The sequence below is a fragment of the Vicugna pacos genome, chromosome 1 (assembly GCF_048564905.1).
Source record: "Vicugna pacos chromosome 1, VicPac4, whole genome shotgun sequence".
NCBI lineage: Eukaryota > Metazoa > Chordata > Mammalia > Artiodactyla > Camelidae > Vicugna > Vicugna pacos.
Genome location: NC_132987.1, coordinates 86,686,629 through 86,700,531, shown reverse-complemented (window position 1 = coordinate 86,700,531; position 13,903 = coordinate 86,686,629). Strand labels below are relative to the sequence as shown.

The 13,903-nt window shown below is 32.3% G+C and overlaps 1 non-coding gene across 8 annotated transcripts in view; it reads right to left on the bottom strand.

The window, feature by feature from the left end:
• LOC116277668 (uncharacterized) overlaps positions 1–13,903 on the bottom strand; it is a 299,305-nt gene that overhangs the window by 189,457 nt on the left and 95,945 nt on the right. For 7 of the 8 annotated variants that reach the window (XR_012075489.1, XR_012075482.1, XR_012075481.1 and 4 more), the window contains one exon: positions 5,659–5,752. This is a non-coding gene — a transcript (uncharacterized protein). Of the gene's footprint in view, positions 1–2,437; positions 2,625–5,658; positions 5,753–13,903 lie in introns of all 8 variants that reach the window. The other variant, XR_012075484.1, reaches the window with a different exon arrangement.

The window sequence follows — 13,903 nt, the reverse complement described above, 5'->3', positions numbered from 1 at the left end:
TGCTCCTATGATTAAATTATTTAGCCTGAGCTGTATCATAGTTATGCTGAAGTTCATGTATGTGGATGTTTTTACTTCTTCTCTACAGCCAGTTCCCATTTCAATAATGTACAGAAACCTCATTTCTCCTTGATGTTATCATGGAAAGTCAGTACAGTTTGGTGACATGAGAAGTCTTATTCCAAAACACAAGATTGATAATTGGGGACTGTGTTAATCATGAGCAAACAGTGAAAACATTACCTATATAGCTTTCCAAATATTATCTGCCTGGGTTGTCTGTTCCTATACCTCACTCAGTTTTGGAAAATAATTATTCAATTTTGTCCTGTGTCTCCAAATATAAAGTGTTAAGAGAAGTTTACTGTTTGCAAGAAGATTACTCAAGAATATCTCTAGCAATAGTCCTGTATTTATCTTAATCAACTTCTGTGTCATAGCCCTAACACATTCCAGCCTGTCGTCTACTGCTATGTCATCAAGTTGGGTTGATGAATCTCCAGATATTCTACGTGCTTATTTTGATTTAATTTCATTGGTCTTCACCAGTTTTCTTTTCATTACTGTTTTCACTTTTATACCTCTACAACTATAGTTACTACTTCTATTTCCAATGTCACTCCATAGTTTCTTTCAAATTGAAAAATCCTTTGCATGTTTTCTGTTAGAAAATACAAATTGATCATTTTCATCAATGTTGATGACTTGAGTTTTTTAAAGCACAGGTTTCAATGCTAGTTCTATTTCCTAAAATAATTATTTTTTATTACAAATCTCTGGTTGTCAAGAATATGAGCTTCATTAAGAAATCAGAACAAAGTCTGAAAAAATAAGATGCTGAAAATAAAGATAAGTGTTGTGACATTTCTTTTCTAGTTCATTTTTGAATTTTCAATATGATCTCTTTAATTAAAATATTCAGTAGTACTGTCATAGGCAATTTCATGATTTGGAAAGGAAAAAAAACGGTTTTTTGTTGTTGTTTTAAAACTGAAGGAGGTTTACAAACCAGATATAATGTTAATGCTTCAAATTTTGTTTAGTATTTAAGGTTTTCTTTAGTGAGCTAAAACAAAGGATAGGATTGCTAAATCAGACTCATATAAATTAGTATCAAGTGTTACTAATAAATTCAAGAATATAAGAAATCAAGAGGTGCAGGCAAAGTAGAGGGATGTCAGGTTTTCTGAGTGTGACCCCCCAGGTTTTCTTTTCCACGTTAAAAGTACTTTGTCGCCAAGTATAATAGAAGAGTTTTCAAAGACAAGTGAGCAAGTCACTTCATCCAACAAGAATTCTAGGATATGACATATCTCCACTTTATGTTCAAGTAGTTTCACATACTATATAGCATTTTCCAGAATTCCATAGATTCTAATTTTGTTTCATTTTTACCAAAAACAGTTGTAAACTAGAAGCGCTTCATAGTCAAAGAATTTCCTTCTAATAAACATCATTGGTCTGTATATTAGACCATTATCATTGTGCTTACAAGGCATTTAAATCTCATTATCTATCTTCTTTCATTCCCAGTGTGTCACTGATAATGGAAGAGAAATGGATCCCAGTCTAGTTAATTAACTCCTCTCTTTCATCTACAATATTTAACTTGATTCTGAAAACCGTTAAGTGTAGTGCACAGGCAGATAACATTATCAATTTGATAACCCCAGATCACTCCCCTCATTTTGGTGGATCTGGGACAATAACCAAGCTGCTAGAAGCAAGGCTTTTTCTTTATTTTTCTTTTTTTCTCAATTTTGTCTCAAAATTTCTCAATATTACCTCCAACAAGTGGGTTTTAAGGACAACTAACTCACAGCTTTCATTGTATGACTTTATGATTGCTAGTAATTTCTTATAAAAATATAATTTATAAACTTTTCAGAAAAAAATCATATTGTTAGATTCCTATTGCAAAGGTAGAGTTCTCAATTACTAGAATTGGGAAAAATAAAGGTAAATTCTTAGGTTTATAAAATCTACTTACAAAAATAAAAGATGAAAATAATTAGAAGAATCAATCTTCAAAGCAGGAGGATTCTTACCTCACATATGTGTTTAAAATATATAACTCCCATAAGGGTCTTTTAAACCAGTCTATTTAACACACAATAGGTATTCAATGAATATCTGATGCCTAACTGACTAATTGCATAAAAATAAAAATATGAAAAGCAAAGCACGATGAAGTCATTTTGTTATTTGCAATAATTGGAAAATGAGCTTATTTTCAATGTAATGGTGCATAAGACATTGAAAGTCACAAAAATGTATGCTGGATAATACCTACAAATCCTAAAATGCATGTGGTCTCAGGCTGGTATTAAATCCACGGAACACACTATTCAAAGAGTTAGGAAATTATTCAATTCTTACCTTTCTCTGAGAACACAAAAGATTTCTAACTTATATAGTAGAGTAACACTTAAAATACCTTTCTTAATGCACCAATTTCTTTGCAACTATTCTTTTGCAAAATTTCAATTTTTGTCCCAAGATTTAGCCATGAATAATTTCATTGTTTTTCACTTGTTTTCCCCTTTTCTTGCAGTGAAGACTTGATCTCTTAATTTAGGAAGCAAGAATCCTTATTCTTGAGAAGATGGGACACGGGGAGAAATCTACTGGACAAACAGAAGATGCTATTTAGCTGATAGAGGGACTGGGAAAGACAATTATGCTAAAAATACATATCCTAACATTTTTGGTTCTCTCTCACTTGAAATATGCAGTGTTCAAAAATGAATCACAAAAACAGAAGTGAGAAAAATCTAGATTTGTCAAATAATTAGATTATTTAATGTAAAATCTTGATTCTTTTTAAAAAGATAGTTAAAAAAACATTAGAAGTATTAATTTCAACTTGAAATATTAATCTAATAAATATTTTAATTTATCTTATTGAAACTAAAATAGCTTTAGTTGATATTTATTTTATATAAAAAGGTTAATCCTGTGTTATTAATATATTTATGTGAAATAAAATTTTAACAACTTGAGCATGATCTGAAGAGCAATTCTGTTCTTTGTTGGGTATTTTTTTTAAATGTAGTGTTCCTATCAAAAAAAGAAAAACAGAATTTCAGATTTAAGCAACTTACATTGCTGTAGATTTTATTTATCAAATAATGAAAACCTCCATCAGTAAAAATAAAATTTTGCTTAATTTTAGGAGTGAAGCAAAATTTTATAATCATCAAAATTCTAGAAATTTCAGAAATTTTCTATAAAAATTATGACAGTAATATTATGTGTAAGAAATGTGGTGAATACTTCCAACTGATTTTCTTTAAAATATTTTATGAAAAATAAGTATAAAAATGTATATTATTCTCTGCCATATACAGAGGTGATACAGCCTGCAGAAAGTTCTTACTAGTATTTATATACTTTTCTAAACCAGTAGCAGTGGGATAATGAATTATTTATCATCTCTATGTGTATATGGCCCTCAATAAGATGTTTACATGTGCATAATAGCACATAAAATGTTCCAATTAATTTGTGGAAATGCTCTGTAGAATATATTGATTTACCTTATGAAATCCCTTCTTAGATACTTCAGCTTTACAGAGTAAGTCCATATACTGTGTAAGCTGGGAAACAGCAAAATTTAAATTTTAATTGGATTTTATGGTAACAATTTATTTGACATAGCATCATTCAATTTTTCTGCCTCTCATTTTCATCATTGTTAAAAGAGTAATATAGATGAAATTGTAACTAATATTCCTTCCAGGACCACAGTGCTATATATTTGCTTTACTTTGCTTTGTTTAATCAAAAGCTTTGAATTCCAAAGCTTTTGTCATTTGATTAGTTATTATTTACAGTCAATAAACACCTGCGAATGTTTGGCAGTTGAAACTTCCTATTGGAACTCAATAAATATTATTAGCCAGATAAAAGCTTTTTGTCATTAATATTAAAGATGACTAAATATTGTTTTGTCTGTTTAAAAAGACACTTGATTAATATATACTTGTTCCTTTTGTCTATATATTTTCTTAAAAGCTACTGTAGTGCCTTTGCTTCCAGGCATGTTCTGTTCTAGGTTTATACTGCTTTTGTAGAAATACCTCTTGCGTAAGTGTGAAAACACTGACTCAGAATGAGTGTATTCTCACCTATGCATTGGGTATATTACCATTGGTAAAACAGTTGAGTTTTTTAAATATCAAATTCAAAAGAAAATTTTAGAATGCTTTGAGTAAGCACAATTCCTCTAGAAAGAGAGCATGCTAAAAACAAGCACACAAAATTCTTAAACATACTTCTAGGATAGTCTTACCTCTAGAGTGCTTAATGTAAGTATACACTAAATAAAAGCCATTAACCGATTTTTTAAAAAGTCTGAAGTATACATATCTTCATTGTCCTTTCAGCCTACAGCTGTTCTAATGAGAAATAAAGTCTAATTCTATAAGGGTCATAAATAGGTAAACTAAAATCTGAAATACACATTTCTTGTTTCCTTGTTACTGTATTCAAAATTGCTTTTTTAATTTTTTTACTTACTAAATAGAAAGTTAATCCAAAAGAATGTGGTGGGAAATATTTAAATAATACTTCATTTTAAAAAGGCAACAATTGTTCTTTTATGAGAATGCCATTGACAAACTGAAATGTAAATTTTATTTCCAAATAGAAATGATTGATTCTTCAAGAAGAATCTTTTACAACATGAAGTAAGAGTAGTATGAAAAATTGAGCCCTTTGTCTCTACCATTTCCTAATTGTATCATATACATGTCCTATTAAATACAAATTATTCTGAATTATTTGCTGTGCTCTTGATGAAGTATAATTATTTATTGCCCCATTTAACATGAGAGTCCTTTTACATAAAGAGGGCATCTTCGGAAGCCTCACTTTGTGTGTTTGGGTGTGTGTGTCATGTCTGTGTGCTTGTTTGTGTGTGTGTGTGTGTGTGTGTGTCTGTGTCAAGGATGTTAGAGAAATCTAAGAAAAATTGTAGATAAATTGTGTATAAATCTTTATTTCTGTTGTTCTTGTTTTTTAAAAAATCTACTATCTTTTAAGAGGCCGTGGTCTAAAGAAGTAAGTATGCAATTTTTCTGGGCATCACTTTATTTTTCAAAGAATAGTAAAGCAAACTTAAATATCAAATTATTTACAAGGTTTTATAAAAATAATACCCATCAAAGAAGTTTAGTTTATACTGTTAGCAGTTGAGAAACAATCTGATTACTCTTTGAATAGACTTGTATGGCAATTTTCAGAAGAAGTATCTTCCTAAAAATAAAGTGAATTATCACTAAAATAATTTAATTATTTCAACCTTAAAATCCCAGTTCCAAAAGCAATGAAAATGTTATTGGAAACATAAAGGGATGAAACATACTGTCAACATAATGAAAAGAAACTTAAGAGACAGTCTTGTTTAGTGTCCCATTCTGTACTAAAAATATGTTGCAATTCACAGAGTTTTACTTTTTCTGGTTGTATCCACTATTTAACAGCAATGCATTTTTGTTTTGGCAGCAATTCCCTTGACTGCTGCACATTATTTGTATTTAAAAAAAGAAGAGAAAAGGCCAAAATTAAAACTGCCAAGTGTTGAGAAGTTGCAGGTGCACTATTCATCAAGAGAGGAGAAAATATTTGAAGTACTTATTAGTAGTCTGAGCTTACCATTCCTCAGTTTTTTTTTCTAGTCCTTAGCGGTCCTTTGCAGTTTAAACAAAATATCATCATAAATAAGAAAGGCTGCTATCCTCATGAAATCCTAAAACAAAGGAAAGTGATTTTTTCAGAAAGATTAATCTGGTAATATGATTAGTTCATAGATGTACGTTTTCTACACGCTAAACAGAAAACAAATTGCTGTGTCCAGTCATTTTCTAAGATAGTTTCCTCAGTGGTCAGCATTTTTAGTTATTCTGTGGTGACAAATGAACTAAATATTATTTCTCAGTAGTGAGATGACTGCTGCTCACTGTTCCACAATGTTTTCCATTCCATCTCCCAAGGTGGAGAAGCAGGTACTATTGAGGACATTCTGTTCTTGTATCAGAAGGAAAAGAAAAAGAAAAAGCATTGGTGGAAAAAAGAGATGACAAAGTTTAACCTCAAATATATACCCTCGTTTCTGCTCCCATTCCATTGACCAAATTAGTGAAAAAAACAAGATCAACCCACATGCCCTCTTCCATATTTGAGGGTCTCATTCTTTCCAAATTAGGGCCCTTCCACTGGCATACAGACATACAATTTGAAAACCCTGCTTCTTCCGTAGTCTGTTACTCTTATTCCTAGACCTGATTCATGCTTTTTCTGCTTTGCAGCTGCCCAAGATGAGAGCCTCTTTGTATCTTGCCAAAGGGGTGCTTTGGAATTCATACTTCACTGCAAATTGGTAATTAATCATTCTCATTTGTTGTCTATCTCCAAAGCCTTGACTATAGCCAACACAGCCATCCAATCCCACAGCTATTTTAATTACTATTTTACCTATCTTTCCCAAATGCCTGAAATATTTTACCAGTAAGTACATCCCCTTTACACTGGGAAACCATCACAGTGGACAGCTGTCATATTCCAGATTATGATCTCAGTGGAAGTTTAAACAGTTACACTGTGAGTACATCCCAAGGGATATCTGCAGTCTACCTACAACAAGTATTGGGATCCTTATTGTCAATCAGCATGATTTCCAGATATATATGTTATTGAAATATTTTACCTTATTTAATGCATTGTGTTTTCATTCTTTAATGGTGTCTTGTGCTAAACAGAAGCCTTTAATGTCAATATGGCCCAAAGTATAAATGGCTCCAACAATCCCTTTAACCTGCTAGTATTTTCATATTACTTCTCAACTTGGATTCTGCTATTTATTGTATTTACTCTCTGCCTCACTAAAATGTAAATTTGATAGGCAGAGATTGTTATTCATTTGGATCATTGCTGTCTTTCAGACACAGAATAGGTCCACTCCACATTATTGAATGGAAGGATTATGAGTAAAGTAGCAATTGAAGAAGATAAAAAAAAAAAAGATACATACACTCTGTCCACGTTCTTTGGCGATTTAGTTGGTTTTATCATTAAAACTCCTGTTACAAAATATTTTTTTCTTTTCTATTTATGTTAAACACAGCCCCAGAGAGATCAGAAAATAATAGCCATATAAACACTTGTTATTAAAGAAGCCATTGATTGTTGCCTGTCTACGGTTACCAGCTATCATGACTTAATATGGGATGATACCCAAAACTGTTACTCAAAGTCAAGGATCAGAGGTACTTGAAACCAAAAGTGGTGTACTAGAAAATAATTTATGGCAATGCTTTGGTTAAGGGGTTTCTACTTACATAGAAAGTGTATCTGTGTCTTTGGATTATTTTGATTTTTAAATCTTTGCTTCAGAATATATGCTTACATGAATTTGATATGAAGATTTAAATCATGCTTAATATATCCTCTTACATTAATCCTGAGATATTTTATAGAAAAAAGTATGTAAGGTATTCAGAAAAAAAAAAAGGTGGTGACTTAACATGTAACTATCTTTGAATCATCTCTGCCACAGATTATTGGTGACACTATCTTGCTTACATAAACTAAGCTGCTCAGATGTCTCCAGATACTCCAGACATTTTGAAGGACTCCTTCATATCAAGACAATAAGATTTGATTATTTACCCCACAAAAAATGGAAATCCAGCCTTGCTTCCAATCTCTAGGGATCTCAGAGGCTTAATTATGGTTATGCTAATTATCCTTTGTTTTGATATACTTTCCCTGAATTCTTCCTCTTGCCTGTCTTGCCTCCTGAAGCTGGTACAAGTATTTTTAAATATGTAAGTTAGCCAACAAATATGGAACAACCAGTGAACCAGCCCCTCTGGATTTCCACAGAACACTACTAAATGTCAGAAGTATTTTTGCAGCAAAATTTGAATGGAAGTTTATGTTAGTGGAGAAATTGTACAGAAGCATAGAACAGTAAGCCACTAACACATCATGCATCTGTTCTTAGAAGTGTGTTGCTAATCCTTTGCTCCTACACCTCAAACACTACAAATTAACTTGCTCTTTAGGCAAAGGGCTTGTGATCTTGCTACTTAGCCTTTTCAGACCTCTCTTCCTCCCTCCACCTTCTCTCCATAAAGATGCAGGCCTTTACTCTCTCTCTCTTGGGTTTCTTCCCTGAAATTCAGAACTCTATTCATTTCATGAGGATCACTGATTTGCTACCCTGTATCCAACTCAATGTCCATATTTCCTTATCTGAAAACAAATTAAGGCACCAGAGTCATGATAAGGTCAACTACGTCAGTCCTTAAATCATTTAACAGTGTGAAAGAACTAGCAGAGGCTTTAAAATTTCAACTGTTTCTTGATACGAGCAAATATTTGCCTCAGATTCCCCTCCCTGTATTCTTCACTTTAGAGAAATTTTCATTCACAATCACCCACCTATCTAGCATAACTAGCTATACTTTTTATAGTTGTTTTATCAATTTGTGGGGTTTTTTTTCTAGCTACATTTATACAACCTGTGATAACATCTCTGTATAGTATCAGCTTCAAGAAACACTTGAATGAAATCTCAGAAGAAATAAACAGCTTTGAGGAGCATGCTTATGTCACTAATAGGGAAAAAAAAAGTCTAAAACAAAATGAAATAGAATTAAGTATTTCAAAAGTCAGTTTTGACCAATAGTAAAAGGAATTTAATCATGACAGTACCAAAAAGAATCACATTATGCGGCACCTACAGTATCATTTAGACTGGAGAGTGGTTCAAATGTATTAATATATCTAATGCTCTAACACAGTAAAAATGGAGTGCTTACCATCTCTCTGAATTGTTTCGTTACCGAGTCCCTGTTTCTTCAAACACTGTGTCAGAACTATGAAATGTATCCCTGTAATGCTCAGTCTCATTTTAAATTGGTAAAAACATTATCTGGCTTTTCAATGTTTAATTTCAAATGCATTTTCCTATGGAAATTGCTCCATTCATTGAGATAATGTGACATCAAATTATAAGCTCTGTGCAGCTGTCACTCTCTGCCAGGCATTCAGAAATATAAATGAAAACTGACATGCCATTTATCTGACAAGTCAGTGTCACCAGTAATAATATCTCTGAGCCTTGTACATTATCAGTTTCGGGGAATGTGTGAGTTAAAATGAAAACTGAAAATAACTTTTGTGTATCAGAATAAAAGTATACAACTGATTTTGATATCGGTCATATTTTAGTTTGCAGTTGGGTAAGCCTAAAGCACTGCATGTGAAAATGAGTGTTATACTAGAAGAGGGAAAGTCTTTTGTGAAAGTGAGTGGAACTCATGATAGCTATAATGTGAACACTGCATTTCTGAGAACCAACTTTTAAGTTAACTTCTTTTATTTGTTTAATGCCTAGTATACAGAGCAGCTGTATATACATTATTTCACTTGATTATCTACAACTCTACAACTCTCTTATGAATTTCATGGGACTATTATGTATTCTCATTTTTCAAACTGAGAAACTGGCTCTCAGGGCATTGAATAACTTCTTCAGATTCTCTTGTCTGGTAAGTGTTAAGCCTAAGACTAGAGTATAGAAAACATGTATTTTTAGACTAATGTCTTATTTTGTATTTCATTGCCTCTCCTGCTCCTTCATTTTGATTCTTATTTCATGTTTTTCATACTGTCTAAACTCGTAGTTTATTTTTTAATTTAACATATAATAAAGCAACATAGGAGACAAATAGAATAAATTTCAACATCATAATTTCTGACAGTACCTGTAATTTTCATTCTGTTTGCTTATTATTAGTTGTATTTATATGTTATTATTTCTTGAAGGCAAACTTCATATAAGCAAGAAACAGTTTTTACCATGGAATCAACAATTCCTATCAAAAGATTGAGATCATAGCTGTCATGTCATATATAATAAATTTGTCAAATAAAGGGGTATTCCAAGATAAAATATCAGAGATAATTTAAAAATTAATGATGTTTTAAATAATCAGCCCTTTTTAGTAATACACCTGAGTACATATAGGAAAAAGACAAACAAAAAACCAAAGTAAAAGTATTGCATAGAAAGTGAATTCATATATGAAATCAAAATATTTTCTGTACAACACTGTATTCCTATAATTGGATACTTTTACATTTCATTAAGGATTTTTAAATGTTGCATATGAAATCCACTTGTTGATATAACACATTCCAGATCAACTGACCTTCAGTGCACAATTCAGAGCCAAGCTTTTACTCAGAATTTTCCTTAAGGAGTTGTGACTATCTAGCTGGATAAAGTTAAAGGTCAAGATTTTTTCACAAACTAAGCTGACAAATAAAGTAAAATACATGAGAAATACAGTTACAAAACTTCTGTTAGATGTAACCTCTTTAAGCCGACTAGTAAATTAAATAGACCTTTTCAGAATTATAATTGTTTTAACTAAACAATAGTAATGGTTCGCAAGGACAAAGTAGTTACCTGCATAAAGTCAGATCAGAATACAGTATTCTAAATACCACCAAGAAAGGGAAGTAAGTAACTTCACTTTTTTTCTCATGTACTACAAACATATATATATGGCATATATGTATTTATTTATTGAAAGATAGTTGATGTACAATGTTATGTCAGTTTCTGGTGTACTACATGGCGATTTGACATTTGCATACATTGTGAAATGATCACCACAATAAGTCTAGTGAATATTGGTCCCTATACAAAGTTATTATTATGCTATGACTGACCATATTCCTTATACTGTATATTACATCCCCAAGACTTACTTATTTTACAACTGGACATTTGTACCTGTTAATCTCCTTCACCTAGTCCACCTAACTTTTTTCCTCTGTATCTTTGAGTCTGTTTTCATTTTGTTATATTTGTTTGTTTTTGTTTTTTAGATTCCACATTTAAGTGATATCACACAGTATTTGTCTTTGGATAACTTGAGTTTTACCAACAATGAGAGAAAACTTCATGGATAGGAGTTATGTTTAGGATTTAGCCTTGTCTTTGTTGGAGAACTAAAAAGTAACATTGGGTTATAGCGGTCACTTCTTTTTGAGGAGAACAAGGACACCTATATTTATACAGTTTGATTCTGTTCAATCAGATAGTTGTTCTCCAATTGCTTATGATATTATTGTAGCTAAATAGTCAATAATTACTGACATTATTTATATCCACAAAAGCTAATAGGCATTAGAACCTTTGTTGGGGGCTGAGGGAGGGACAGACTGACCAGTGGCATTAAAAAAAGGTTCCAGGGTGCTGGTAATTTCTACAACTCGATCAGAGTAATGGTTACACTGATACATCTACTTTGTAAAATTACAATGAAGTCGTGCACTTAAGAGTTGTGACTTATGTGATATATTTTTGTTACACTTCAACAATAATATTTTTCTGAAAAATGTTCAGATAATCTTATTTTAAACAACAAAAATATGTTCTTGACATAAACTTGTAAATGGGCATGAACTTTTTGGAAAGGGGAAAAATGCAGGTAAGAGGCCTGCAGGGCAGGGTGGATGATGGTAGTGTGTGTAGCCGTCATGGACTATTGAGGATAAACCAGGAGAGCAAATTGGAACTTAATGGCTGAGGATTCTGTAGGATATGCTAAGCATTTTTATTTTATCCAAGAGCGATAGAGATTCTTTGAAAGTTTAAGATAATTTTGTGTAAGTGAACAAAAGTTTACTACACCATTGAAGGACAAAATTCCTGAATAGACAGGTGGTCAATTCTCAGCATTTACTAGTCATTTTAGTTTTTTTCCCATAAAAACAAATTTCAAGACGGCAATATTAAAGCTAAAAGTCTTGACTAATATTGATCAAAAAGGTTCTAGAAGATGAAACTATTACAAGTTGATGGTACATTACTAAATCGTTCAGAGTTGTTTTTTTTTTTAACTTGAAGCATTTATCCTTATTTCTTGTTAATTGCAACAATATGACAGAAACATATTAAAATACATGACTCTCTCTAAAATATTTTCTTTACAAAAAATGAGAACACTAATTAACATTTGATGGTTTGGGAAATGGGAAATAAAACTGATACAGATGAGTTGGCTACACTTTAAATATGTCTCCATTACAACTGTTACAATCTGGCCCAACTCATTTGTATCATCACAATCACCTCCTAGTTGATCTCCTTGATTATAAACCTGCTTCTTTTCACACTATTATGAATAGAGCAGTTTGATCTTGTTTAAACTTATAATAGACATCACTACTTTACTCAAAACCCTCAAATTACACCCTACTTCAGAGTAAAATTCCAAGTCATTATTATTTCAAAGTTCTACCTGTTTTTTGTTTGTTTGTTTTATTTTTTGGTCACTGCTTAGCTCTCTGATCTCATCTCTTACTGCTTTCTCCATCACTCTCTCTGTCTCAGTCATATGCACTTCTTCCCTTTCTTGGAACATGCTAAGCATGCTTTCATATTAGAATCTTTAATTTTGTTGTTTATTCTCCCTGGTATGCCATGTTCCCCACCACTATTCCACCTGACCGCACCCTGACAGACAAGAGCAGCAGAAACATAACTATGTTCAGAGTCTGCTTTGTTAGTTTGCAGGGAAAATACACATGGTAGAGAACGTGGGGGAATCACAGTAAGACAGAGATGAGAGACTTTTGCTACAGTATTTGAACTTATATGGAGTCATTTTGAGGGAGAATTTAAGGAAACTAGATTTGTTCATAAATAGGTTCTCTTAGGAAGATTAGGTAATTCATAATTTAACAGCAACACATTTTAGGTAAAGACAGAAAGCACAAATAGGGCTAGAATTGTCATTGGTAAAGAAATAGTAGCTCTTAATGTTAGTTGAATGAAAAGCATATTTATTTAGTAATACTGAATGTCCTAACCTGATCTTTGTTCTATCATGTAGTGTCCCTGTCTGCTTTTTGTTGATATTCTGTGAAGATCATTAAGTTTACTTGAGAATATTATAGCCTAGTTCTTACTCTTTGCTGTCACTTGTCGGCTGTTAGCTGCCAGGGAGGTTTTCTCTTTTCTTTCCTTCCTTCATTTTTTCCTTCCTTCAAAACAATAATATCTCATTCCTAGCAATCAACCTGAATAATGTAATTAAATTGCCATAATAAACAAAAATCTTTAAAAAAAATCAAACTAGTGGGAGAAGTAAACTGCTGGTAGATTATATCTGTTCAGGAGTTGGTATGATGTCTCTCCGTCATTGCTGATAGAAATCAATTTGGACTGAATAAAGTTGTGTCTAAATAACTTATTGTAGCCTTTCTCAGCATAAATATTCTACCCAGCTAATCCTTGGAAAGTCATGAGAGATTATGTTTGACTTGAGACATTTTATGCTTTTTACATGCTCATGAATTCACAGATCAATACAAATAGGGCTGTTACACGAAACATAAAAAGGTCCGTAATGTGGGAAGATAAATTTCTCCTGTATTTCTCAGTGTTCCTGCAAAGCCCTGGTCTCCTGAGACGTGGAAATTGATATGCTATGAAGACAGCAAATATTTGGTTTTACTTCCCTCAGAAACAGTTGCTTTTTACATGCCTTGAGTATCAGATCTGATGCCATCTATCTCCTTATTACCCCACCTAAAGGAGGATAAACCTTTCCTTAACCTTTCCACCAACTAAAAGGCTGCATTCCAGGGTGGAGACCTGGTCAACAGAAAGGGTGAAGGAACAGCCTCTAGGCCTCAGGGGAGTTTAAAGAGGTATCTTCCTATGTGTTTACATTCAAAAAGGATAAAACCCTGGGTTGTAAACCATAGACTATTTACCTTATCTCTCCCCTGAAGGGATTTATTTAAATTTCAAAGGATTAAGACCCAGGATCTTACTCCTCTTTGTTAGAGGAGAGAATCTGTTTATACTGAG